The sequence below is a fragment of the Homarus americanus genome, unplaced genomic scaffold (genome assembly GCF_018991925.1).
Source record: "Homarus americanus isolate GMGI-L3 unplaced genomic scaffold, GMGI_Hamer_2.0 scaffold45979, whole genome shotgun sequence".
NCBI classification, from domain to species: domain Eukaryota; kingdom Metazoa; phylum Arthropoda; class Malacostraca; order Decapoda; family Nephropidae; genus Homarus; species Homarus americanus.
In genome coordinates, this window is record NW_024713739.1 from 1 (window position 1) to 12,865 (window position 12,865).

Genomic DNA, 12,865 nt, shown 5'->3' on the forward strand with positions numbered 1-12,865 from the left:
GCTCCAGAGCCCATTGTAAATGCAGTTTCGTAGAATATGCCTCGTGGTTTAAATTCGTTTATCCTGTGTATTTTAGGTCGATTCAATGAAATTTGGCCTTTATTTCCAGAAGCCACCCTCTTTAATTATATCCCCCATGGAAATCTTTAAAACTCCTTTCTGACATTCTTTGCTCCTGGTCAAAATGGTGTTAAAATCTCCAATAAGGAGATCTAGGTTGAGGATGGTTAAAAGTCAGGTGTGTACTGGCCGAAACTGCAATATACCGAGCCTCCAACACACACAGTCCTCCAACAGCACACAGTCCTCAACACACACACAGTCTCCAAAACACACACAGTCCTCCAACACACACACACAGTCCTCCAACACACACACACACACACACACAGTCCTCCAGGCCCTCAACACACACACACACCAGTCCTCAGGGCCTCCAACACACACACACACACACAGTTCTCCAGAGCTCTACAGCACACACAGTTCTCCAGAGCCTCCAACACACACACACACACACACACACACACACAGTTCTCCAGAGCCCTCCAACACACACACACACACACACACACAGTCCTCCAGAGCCCTCCAACATTCACAGTCAGCCAGGTCCCACACACACACACCCTCCACTGCCCAGTGTAGGAGCACAGTGTTGAGTGGTTTATGGGCTGACCATAATAGCTAAGATAATATATAAGTAACTTAACTGATGAGGCTGAAGTAACATGCTGGGTGTTAAGTCTTGCTCAAGGTTCTGTCACTTCTCCATTGGCCTTCAAGTACACCAGCTGTCACCTGCAACATGCTTAAAGTTGTAATTTACGTAGAATGAAAATTAAACTTGCAACTTCCATCTACCACTACACCACGTGTACTCACTGTCCCCAACTGTTTACATAAACCATTACCTCCACACTAAAACTATAGCATTTTTAGATCTCATGTTGTTGTCCCGACCTCCGTAAAGTGTCATTAATGCAAGAACGAATGTAAGTGTCGTCAAGACCAACACATGTGGTAACTCCAACGAGAACCAGGCCAATAAGGTAAGAAATAAGGGATTCCAACATATGGTGAGAGTCGGTTAGATTAGGTCCGGTTTATGTTTTTATAGGTTTTTTTTTTTTCATTCGCTGAGCCAATATTTTTTTCGGGAAACACCACCAAAAAAATCTATAAAAAACGACCAATTTCCGACGGAAATGGAGGTCATAACCGATCTAAACACAAATACGCTAATATTATTTTGTTTTACTTTCTAATTGTTGTGTGAACATACAAATGGACCTTTTGTCACCAGGAGACAACCAAGGAACCTCCAGGTTACGTTACGTTACGTTGTTAGGTTAGTTATGGTGCTTTTTGGTTGTTGACCAATGGGTTTTTCCGATTGTAAAATCCATGGTTGTCCACTTTTAAAAAATTACCAGGAACCTTAATGTTACGGGATTTAATATATACTGTATTCTGAAACGTCTCGCCCTCTAGCCTAGCCCAGCCCCGCCCCGGCCTCGCCCGGCTCCCTACCACCACCTCCTCACACCTTGCCCGGCTCCCTACCTCACCTCACCTTGCCCGGCTCCCCTACTCACCTCCCCCGCCCGGCTCCCTCCCCTACCCGCCTCACCCCGCCCGGCTCCCTACCTCGCCTCACCCCGCCCGGCTCCCTCCCCCTCGCCCTCACCCCGCCCGGCTCCCCTCCCTCGCTCCTCACCCCGCCTGGCTCCCCCCTCCCTCCCCTCGCCCTCACCCCGCCCGGCTCCCTCCCTCCCTCGCCACACCCCGCCCGGCTCCCTCCCTCCCTCCCTCCCTTCCTTCCTTCTTCCTTCCTTCCTCCCTAACTCTCTGCCTCAAGCCGGTTCCCTACCTCCTCCTTCTCCTTCGCCTCACCCGGCTCCCTCCTTGCCTCCACCCCGCCCGGCTCCCTCCCTCCTCCCTCCTCCCTCCCTCCCCTCCCTCCGCCCTCACCCCGCCCCTGGCTCCCTCCTCCACCCTCTTGCCCAGCGTCCCTCCCTCCCAGCCTCCACCCGCCCGGCTCCTCTCCCGCCTCACCCCGCCCGGCTCCTCCTCCCTCGCCTCACCCCCGCCCGGCTCCCTCTCCCTCGCCTCCACCCCGCCCGGCTCCCTCCCTCCCTCCCTCGCCTCCCCCCGCCCGCTCCCTCCTCCCTCGCCTCCCACCCCCTTGGCTCCCTCCTCCCTCGCCTCCCCACCCCCCTGGCTCCCTCCTCCCTCGCCTCTACCCCCCGGCTAGAACCCGTAATATTGTTTCAACTCCAGAAATCGTAGCTAAAGAAATGCAAGAAACTAGCGATAAAATACATCTTGATTCCGCCAAAAATACTTCTATTTGTGTTAAATCTAGTGAATGCGGCGCAGTTGTCAATGGTGAATACAGTGGTGGTGATGAACTGCGCAGTTGTTGAGTTATGACCCGGCTCCCCATAAGTGTGTTGGGCTGAAGCAAGAAATAAAAAATAAATAAAACGGTAATCTAACCCATCTGGTCATTGTACTCGCTTACTGGTTAATTATTACCTAAATACTGATGAACGGTTTACGCTCGTTACTCACTACCGGCTCATAGTTTAGGCTCGTTTGTCATGACTCATTTAGCGGTATATTTGCCTAAAACATTAAGAAATTACTGGTTAGACGTTAGAGCCACTTAATATAATATTAATGTATTTGTTTAAGCTGCACAGTAGGTACCATGGGCCTTAGAGCCCAGTGAAACTTGGGGATACGACCCAATGAGGCAAGTGAACTGTAACAACCGGCCGGCAAGTTTTGGACTTAAATCAGCATTTATTACGCCATAATTAAGTAGGCCTATATTAAACACTACCCAAAGAATAACCATTTCTCTTGGCCATTTTGACTGTAGGCAGTCGGGCAAAAAATTACACGTATATAAAGGAGACTAGAGGAGCGGCGCTTACCTGCCTGTCAGCTGCAGTCAGTGAGTGGCGAGTGGTCGGTGAAGGAAAGAGACGAAGGCGAGTTAGTCGAGGCCTTATATGTCAAGGTTCACAGTGACGTCACGAAGCTTCACTGAAGCATTTTTTGCTTCATTGAAGCATTTGAAGCTTCGAACTTGTATATACGTTAAATACGTAAAAACGTCAAATTTGTGGCGATTTCACTTTTCATTAACTTTAAGGGAATAATACAACAACAGTGTCCCAGAAGGAAAAGAAAAGCAAAAACAAAGCAAAACGGCTCTGTGAGCGGCAGTTTTTGGAGTAACTATTATATTTAATCACAGAAAACGGAGCAGATATTTAATCATAGAAAACGGAGCAGGAGTAACTATTATTTAATCACAAAACGGAGGTAACTATTATATTTAATCACACAATGGAGGGTAACTATTATATTTAATCAGGGTTATTATATTTAATCACAAAATGGAGGGGTAACTATTATATTTAATCACAAAACGGAGCAGGGGTAACTATTATATTTAATCAGTGTTCAGTCGCAGCCAATATATTAAATATTGACCATAGATAATCTATTCAACTTGTTTATATGTTGAGAGTCTCGGTCTGTCCTTCACTGCCGCCAACAGTAGTGAAGTAGTTGGGTTGGTTGGTGATACAGAGATGAACCATTAGCTCAGAGGTTAAAGTATACTGCCATGGTCTGCGTCATATACTCCATTGGTATTATTTCTGGTTATGTGTGTATTCTTAGCCCTTATCAGCAGCTTTAACAAGAGTTTTATTGTGTATATAATGTGCTTTATTTATTAACAGCTTTTAGGAGAATTACAATATTGAAAACGATCGTATTTTTATTATTTATTAACAATGTCATTATTTTATGCTGTCAGTCCATTAATTTACACATGACGTCTCAAAAAGGTTAAACAGACAATTTCAACAGTTTATTGATCTTTATTGGGAATTTATCACATGTTCAGGAAAAATACATCATGGATACTAGAGTTGAGCACTTGGAGGCTTTATTAATACATTACACCATAAAACAAGAGAAACAATATTTGTAATACAATAAAGTACACATTAGGTGAACTACACATACAAGATTATTATATAGTACATAATGTAATAGACCTAAGAGGTGACACAAGATGTTGGTCAGGTTGTATGAGTGATTAATCTAAAGTTTATTCACTGAATTTTAATATTTAGAAAAACTTTTCTTTTAAAAAGAAAACGAAGCTACTGTAGTTTGTGGTCTACAGAGCTGGAGCTACTGTAGTATGTGCTCTACAGAGCTGAGCTACTGTGGCTCACAGAGCTGGTGCTACTGTGGTATGTGCTTCAGAGCTGGAGCTACTGTAGTATGGTCTACAGAGCTGGAGCTACTGTGGCTCACAGAGCTGGTGCTACTGTATGTGGTCTACAGAGCTGAAGCTACAGTGGTCTACAGAGCTGGTGCTACTGTAGCCTCCTGTCACATTGGTGGTGCAGTGATGTAGCCTCTTGTCATCTGGTGGTGGTGGTGGTGCCTCAGTCGTAGGGGTGGTGGTGGTGCCTCAGTCATCTGGTGGTGGTGGTGGCTGGTGCCTCAGTCATCTGGTGGTGGTGGTGACTGTGCCTCAGTCATCTGGTGGTGGTGGTGGCTGGTGCCTCAGTCATCTGGTGGTGGTGGTGGCTGGTGCCTCAGTCATCTGGTGGTGGTGGTGGTGGTGGCTGGTGCCTCAGTCATCTGGCGATAGTTGTGGTGGTGTAGGAGAGGTCCGAGGTGAGGGAGAGGGAGGAGAGGTCCGAGGTGAGAGGTGTAGAGGGGTCCGAGGAGGGAGGGGGTGGAGGAGAGGTCCAGGTGAGGGAGGGGTGAGGGAGGGTCCGAGGTCAGGAAGGTGGAGGTCTGGGGTGAGGGGAGGTGGGTAGGGAGAGGGTCGGAGGTGAGGGAGGGGTGGGAGAGGGGTCGGAGGTGAGGGGAGGGGGCTGAGAGGGGTGGGAGAGGGTCGGGGTGAGGGTCGGAGGTGAGGGAGGGGTGGGGAGAGGGTCGGAGGTGAGGGAGGGGTGGGAAAGGGTCGGGGGTGAGGGAGGTGTAGGGGAGGGTCGGAGGTGAGGAGGAGGTGTAGGAGAGGGTCTGAGGTGAGGGAGGACGTGTAGGGAGGGGAGGAGGTGTAGGAGAGGGTCCGAGGTAGGGAGGACGTGTAGGGAGAGAGTCGGAGGTGAGGGAGGAGGTAGGGAGAGGTCCGAGGTGAGGGAGGACGTAGGGAGAGGGTCGGAGGTGAGGAGGAGGAGAGGGTCCAAGTGAGGGGAGGAGGTGTAGGAGAGGGTCGGAGGTGAGGGAGGAGGTAGGGAGAGGGTCTGAGGTGAGGGGAAGGAGGTGTAGGAGAGGGCGGAGGTGAGGGAGAGGGTGTAGGAGAGGGTCCGAGGTGAGGGAGGAGGTGTAGGAGAGGGCCTGAGGTAAGGGGAGGGGTGTAGGAGAGGGTCTGAGGTGAGGAAGGGGGGTGAAGGAGAGGGTCTGAGGAGGGGAGGGGTGGGAGAGAGGCATGAGGTGAGGGAGGGGTGTAGGGAGAGGGTCCGAGGTGAGGGAGGGAGGGGGAGAGAGGGTCTTAGATGAGGGAGGAGGTAGGGAGGGGTCCGAGGTGAGGGAGGAGTGTGTAGGGAGAGGGAGGAGGTGTAGGGAGAGGGCCTGAGGTGAGGGGAGGATGTAGGGAGAGAGTCGGAGGTGAGGGGAGGAGGTAGGAGAGGGTCGGAGGCGAAGGAGGAGGTGTAGGAGAGGGCTCCGAGGTGAGGAGGAGGTAGGGAGAGGCCTGGAGGTAAGGGAGGTGTAGGGAGAGGTCCGAGGTGAGGGAGGTAGGGAGAGGGTCTGAGGTGTGGGAGAGGTGTAGAGAGGGCCTGGAGGTGAGGGGAGGAGGTGTAGGAGAGGTCTGAGGTGGGAGGGGTGTAGGAGAGGGTCCGAGGTGAGGGAGGGGGGTGGGAGAGGTCTGAGGTGAGAAGGGGTGGAAGGAGAGGGTCCGAGGTGAGGGAGGGGGTGTAGGGAGAGGGCACAGAGAGGGAGGTGTGAGAGGGTCCGAGGTGAGGGAGGGGGTGTAGGAGAGGGTCCTAGGTGAGGGAGGGGAGGTGTAGAGGCATGAGGTAGGGAGGGGGTGTAGGGAGAGGGTCGGAGGTGAGGGAGGTGTAGGGAGAGGGTCCGAGGTGAGGGAGGGTGTAGGAGAGGGTCCGAGGTGAGGGAGGGGGTGTAGGAAGGGTCCGAGGTGAGGAGGGGGTGTAGGAGAGGTCCTAGGTGAGGGGAGGGGTGTAGGAGAGGGTTCGGTGGTGGTAGTGGTGGTGGTGCCTCCTGTCATCTTATGGTGGTGGTGCCTCAGTCATCTGGTGGTGGTGGTGGTGTTGCTTCAGTCATCTGGTGGTGGTGGTGCCTCCTGTCTCATCTGGTGGTGGTGGTGCCTCTGTCATCTGGTGGTGGTGGTGTTGCCTCAGTCATCTGGTGGTGGTGGTGCCTCCTATCATCTGGTGAAAGTGGTGGTGCCTCCTGTCATCTGGTGGTGGTGCTTCAGCCATCTGGTGGTGGTAGTGCCTGATCATCTGGTAGTGGTGGTGGTGTTGCTTCCCAGTCATCTGGTGGTGGTGGTGCCCTTGCTGTCATCTGGTGGTGGTGGTGGTGCCTCCTGTAAATCTGGTGGTGGTGTTGCCTCCAGTCGTCTGGTGGTGGGTGGTGCCTCCTGTCTCATCCTGGTGGTGGTGGTGCCTCTGTCATCTGGTGGTGGTGGTGCCTCCTGTCATCTGGTGGTAGTGCTTCAGAATCATCTGGTGGTGGTGTTGCCTCCAGTCATCTGGTGGTGGTGGTGCCTCCTGTCATCTGGTGGTGGTGTGCCTCAGTCATCTGGTGGTGGTGTTGCCTCAGTCTCATCTGGTGGTGGTGTTGCCTCAGTCTCATCTGGTGGTGGTATTGGTGGTGGTGCCTCCCTGTCATCTGGTGGTGGTGCTTCAGTCATCTGGTGGTGAGGTGTTGCCTCAGTCATCTGGTGGTGGGAGTGGTGGTGCCTCCTGTCATCTGAGTGGTGGTGTTGCCTCGTCATCTGGTGGTGGTGGTGCCTCCTGTCATCTGTGGTGGTGGTGGTGCCTCCTGTCATCTGGTGGTGGTGGTGCCTCCTGTCATCTGGTGGTGGTGGTGCCTCCTGTCATCTGGTGGTAGTGTTGCCTCAGTCATCTGGTGGTGGTATGGTTGCCTCAGTCTCTGGTGGTGGTGGTGCCTTCATCTGGTGGTGGTGGTGCCTCCTGTTCATCTGGTGGTGGTGGTGCCTCCTGTCATCTGGTGGTGGTGGTGTTGCTTCAGTCATCTGGTGGTGGTGGTGCCTCCTGTCATCTGGTGGTGGTGGTGGTGTAGCCTCTGTCATCAGCCTGTCCCTTGTTCTTCACTTCTGTTAGGTTAGATGATATAAATAGTTATATAGATTTAATAATAAATAGATAGATTCACAGACTTACTAATTGGCAAAGCCATCAGACACTTATTTACAGTAAGGTCCTTTGCTTAGGCTAGGTCTCTCATCAGCAATAGAATGTCTACAGGAGAAGTAGTGAAAGTTTTCTGATAAATTTAACAAGCATAGAAAAGGAGAAAGGCAGCTCTTATAATGTCAAGATTAACCTCGCTCCCTTGTTTTAAATAATCGTTAATTTGGCTTTTAGCTTCTGTGTTAAGGCAGAGTGTATTGATGATCAGGAATAGTCTAAGTGACTTTGTATGAGTGCCAAGCAAAGGTTGCGAGGGGCATCAGCTGAGACATATGACATTTATATAAACAAATTGTTTATCCTAACATTAGTTTTACTTATTATATTATCTACAATTTATTCTCCAGATGAAGAAAGTCAAGAGTTAGTCTAAGGTATTTCACTCAGTTTACAGTTGAGATGGGTTCAGTCTCACATTGTAGTAAAACTCCCCAAAGTTGGACTCGGTCTGAATTACCGGTGCACATGCCGAGTTGTAATTGGCCGCCTGACACAACACCAGTCTCTCACCAACTGCCAGATAATGTGATGGCATCCAGCCAGTGCTGGATTTAGGCATCAGGTAAGTAAGCTACAGCTTAGGGCCTCACATTATGAGGGCCCTCTAAATATGTTTGAGATACAGTAAGTAAAAAGATTTGTTATGAACCAAATTGCCCTGGCTTAAATAACTTATTTCATTTGCAGGTCAGAAAATTCAGTCTAATACTGTTAATAATTTTAAAGTATCATTTGGAAACCATATAAATTAATTTTTCAATTCATCCATTCACTGACTCATGTTAGCTGTGTGGCAGTTGATTGCTGCCTAGATGCAGTAAATTTGGTTGTTGTTGTGTAACAAATATATACTTTCTTCTCAGCCTCTACAAAACCCTGGGCAGCACTCAAATTAGTCTTGAATCCTGACTCTACAGTACCAAAACATCTGCTGACACTAAACTAGGTGGGAAGCAAAGGCTACTGCAGCCATAGGCCCATAGGTGAATTATACAGTAATTCAATTATGTACTGTAATGATGCTTTTACTCATGTCCTTACTAATGTATTAATGACAGTGAAGAAGGTGAAACAAGAAGAAAGCTGATATTCTTCCTGAGAAAACTGAGGAACTGGAATGTGTCTTCATGTTCATTAGTTAGATCAATTCCACAAACCACCAAGACCCTACAGGACCCACACATTGGCCTTAGCACATGTACAAAGCTTTACACATTGCTCACTAACTTCTTGAAATAAATCCTAGAATATTTTGATGAAATTGGACTCAAAGCAAAAGGAGACCTGCCAGATGTAGAGTACAGGTGTGTGAATAAAAGGGAGTGAGAAAAAACAAGTCAGTGATGGTGATGCAGCAAATGATGATGACAGGATTTCTCCAAGAGACAAATTTTGAGTAAAATCCTTTATTCCCATGATGGATGCCCTTGAAATCAGTGTGAAAAAAGACAGCCATATACAGTACAATAATGTTGCAAATATATATAATTTTTTTGTTGATTTAGAAGAGGAACAGTTGTGTGACAGTGTAAAGTTTCTGGTGAAAGACTATCCTGATGATATTGATGTTAACCTTGTTGGGGAAGTAAAGCTTTTTAATGTTTATACCAAGAAAAATTATTCTAATAAAGGATATTTATGCCACTAGGACCTCTATCAAGTCATCGTCCAAGATAAGATTCATTTGGCCTTCCCTAATGTAGAAGCAATATTGTGGCTACTTTTCAGTCTAATGGTAACAAACTGCTCAGGAGAAAGGTAAATACTGTAGCTGAAAAGGATTAAGAATGAACTATGGACATCAATGCTGTGAGAAAAGTTCTCTGCATTAAGCATTATGTGAATAGAAAGTGAAAAATTTGTAGCTTATCATTGGACGACTTCATCCATGACTTTGCTCTTGGGAAAATATGAAAGAATTTTTTTTAAATTTTATGTGATGTTCAAACAGAAGAGACAGTGCCAGTTGCATTACTGCTTCCATTTACTAAGGGTTGATCTGTGCAATGTGTTATGTTAAATGTATTCAATTTCATATTTGTTGGTTGAGAATTCATAAGGTATTTTATAATGGAAATAAGGCTTTTCTGAAATGTATATGTTATTTAGATAATAAGTTGTTCATTGCATCTTTGCCTATGTATACTGTATATGTAAATACAAAGCTTTATCATTTATTTTTTTATTGACCCTTATGTTAGAATATAATACACCCTTTCTCATTATTATATACTTTATTTTTGTTATGGTATGAGGCCTCTAAATCTTGACATAGCTTATGGCTTCAGCATATCATAATCCAGCCCTCCATCTACCACTGATTGTAGTGTTTATATACGGTAGTTACTACAGTACAGTACAGCACAGCACAGTACAGTACAGCACAGCACAGTACTGTACATATTTCTACCTTCATATCAAGCATGTCACTTGCCAAAGTGCAGTGCCTCTCTCCACCCACCAAGGCTCCAGCAATCATATAGGAAAAGTAAGTGTCCTGGAGTGTTCAGTTGTTATTATGCTTTTAAAAGTTAATATCAAATGAAGACAATTATTTAAAAGGTACTGGATACAGGGAAGTGTACAGATGAGGTGTGTGTCTGTGTAAGATAGGTGTAAATATGGAGGAGAAAGTAGAGATGTCTAATAGATATGTTAAAGAAGAGGTACTGCATGAACCAACCTTCTGGAAAACATGTAACAACACACAAGTGAACATGCTGGACGTGGCATGCTATATGTTTTACCTTGATAAGAGATGAGTTTATCTTGGGCCACTGCAGGATGAGTGAAGGAAGTGGGTGAACTTTTGACAGTTTCTCTAATGCATCTTTGTTGGTCGGTCCACTCAGTCTACCTCCCCGGCCTCGCCTTCCTCTGTCTCAATAAAAAGTGAGTTAGTGAAATACTGTACAGGCATCCCTCAAGGTACAGAAGCTTGAGTAATGCAAATTCACATGAAAGGAACTAAAAAAATATGGAATAATCTTTGAGATACAGAGGAAAAACTTCCATTAGTTACTGGGACACTGCACAGTACAGTACTGGTATTGGTTGTGGGAGACCCAGGTGATGCTTCCAATCAGGGGTAAAGGAAACACACTGGTGTCAAGTTCGTAAGTTCTATTTCTGGGACAAACACACAAAAGGAGTTAAGACGGGAAACAGCGTCCTGTCTTGGAATCTCTCTGGGTATCTCTCTCTGCGCATGCGTGTACAGCGCGCATGTGCCTAAAACATGAACTACATTCAGTGACAAAAGGGAGTATGATTATAACATATAATACAGAGACCTGAATCAATAATGGTAAATAGTACAGTTACATATTACAGCATATTCGTCTCATATATCTACACAGTCTACCCGCAGTTACCACCCGCAGCAACACCACGCCCACGACATTTCTGGGCACCCTCTTTTCACCCTCATGTACAACCTGCTCCTGTCATAGAACCTGGACCTGTAATAAACCTCCCTCCTATCATAGAACCGGCTCCTGTCATAGACCCTCCTCCTGTCATAGAACCTGAACCTGTAATAGACCTCCCTTCTATCATAGAACCTGCTCCTGCCATGGACCCTCCTCCTGACGCAGCCCCTGCAGCAGCAGGAGCACAACAACCATTGCTTGTACAACCTCCTCTAATCCCAAACCCTCTTTCTCCTCCTAATTCTCCCACAGGTTTTGTGTCACTGGACGGAGTTGTTACACGTAGCGGTCGAGTCGTACATACACCTGCCCGGTATGTGTTATGTGTGGGACACAACCCGGACAACATCCAGCCTCCCGCCGCGCCGGGAGGGGAGGGGGAGTATTGTAGTGGACGTCTCCCCTACAACTACGTATCGCATTCCGACGCGCTGGCGTCTCCTAGCAACCAAGTGAGAGCTGACGCTAGATGGTACGGTTGCTTAGCAACGAAACTAGTCACCGGCAACTTTCTGGGTTTTCCCAACATGATTCATAGAGGACTGGCGGCTGCTGCTGGGTATATAAGCTCTGTCTCTCCATTGAGATTCATTCTGCCCATCTTCCTGAACAAGCAACACCTCCTCCAGCAAGCTCCACGCTGTCAGCATTTATTCAACCAGGAGGCCACCAACAGGCAACATCTTCTCTAACGAAGCTCCTGCACATCTACCTCCTACAACACGCTACTCACCGAACGCTTCTACTGAGCAGCCCATCACCACACGGCACCTCCAGCACCAGACTGTCTATCATATAACTTATATATTATACAAGAAAACCACATTAGAGTTTCCTTCCATCCTGAGTGCTAGACAACATTAATATCTCGATACCCCTACAGTGTATTTAAGGTTATACGATACAGCTATTATTTCTCTTTAGTGGACAGTACTTTATTTTATTTTATCATCTTTGCCACTGATCGGCCTGTTAGCCGCTTGGGAGGTCAGTCACGTCTCAGTTAGGCACTGTTGGCAACTGTACAAACACGTTTTGCCGCCCGTGTCTTCGTAAATCACATACATGTTAACATTCACGTAAATCATGCAAATACAAAGCCATATATTTTAATCTTTTGTAAATCACTTTGTTATTTACATATATTCTACCAGTGAGCAAATAATTTATAAGTGTACGCATCTACAGTATGTAACACTGTGACTACGTTAGCGTAACACAAACTAACCAAATACTAACTTATCCTACACTAAAATAACCTTACCTACCTAACCTAACATATCTTACTCTAATCTAATCAAACCAGTATACTGGGTTCTTAATAATCCTGAAAATCAAGGATTATTAAAACAAATTTTTGCTAATAATCTGTAATGTAAAATTCTTTTGTGTAAAAACTGACTAAAGTTCATTTATGTGAATATTTGTTATTCAAATTTCTATAGCTAAGGTTAATTTATTTAATAAAACTCTATCTTAGATAAACGGTATTATTATTATTATTATTATTATTATTATTATTATTATCAACCGAATCGCGGGAATATATCTATACAATCAATAATTCACTTTCTTCTATGACGTTTCCCGCGCAAATTCCCGATATTATTATTATTGTTGTTATTGCTAGCCATTTTTAAAGAAATACTCACTTGGCCTCTTTAATACTACGATAACACCTTTAAACTCATTCAAAGTCATTTAATTCTCGCATTTAATCTCATTCATAAAACTTTATTTACATCCGTTTTCTCTGATGTCATAAAAGAAAACGAAACTTCTCTATGGGAGAACTTCTTTACATTTTATTATGATTGCATAATAAGATGAACTGAATTACCAACGAGAAAATAACAATCCTAAGTAATAATTACTAAACAATTACCTAAATAAAACGTAATAACTTGATTAATTACTTAAAATAATTGGAGTGAAATTGAGATTGAAATATTTTATTGACAATTAAAACTATTACATCAAAAGGAC

General features: G+C 46.0%; 1 long non-coding RNA gene across 2 annotated transcripts; it reads left to right on the top strand.

Annotated features, from left to right (window-relative positions):
* Positions 1-882: 882 nt before the first annotated feature.
* Positions 883-9,621, top strand: LOC121874736. Of its 2 annotated transcripts, XR_006090479.1 has the most exons (3): positions 883-1,052; positions 7,796-8,010; positions 8,312-9,621. It is a non-coding gene; the product is annotated as an uncharacterized LOC121874736 (long non-coding RNA). The 2 variants fall into 2 exon arrangements; XR_006090478.1 differs by lacking the exon at positions 883-1,052 and having other exon boundaries at positions 7,348-8,010.
* Positions 9,622-12,865: the final 3,244 nt, after the last annotated feature.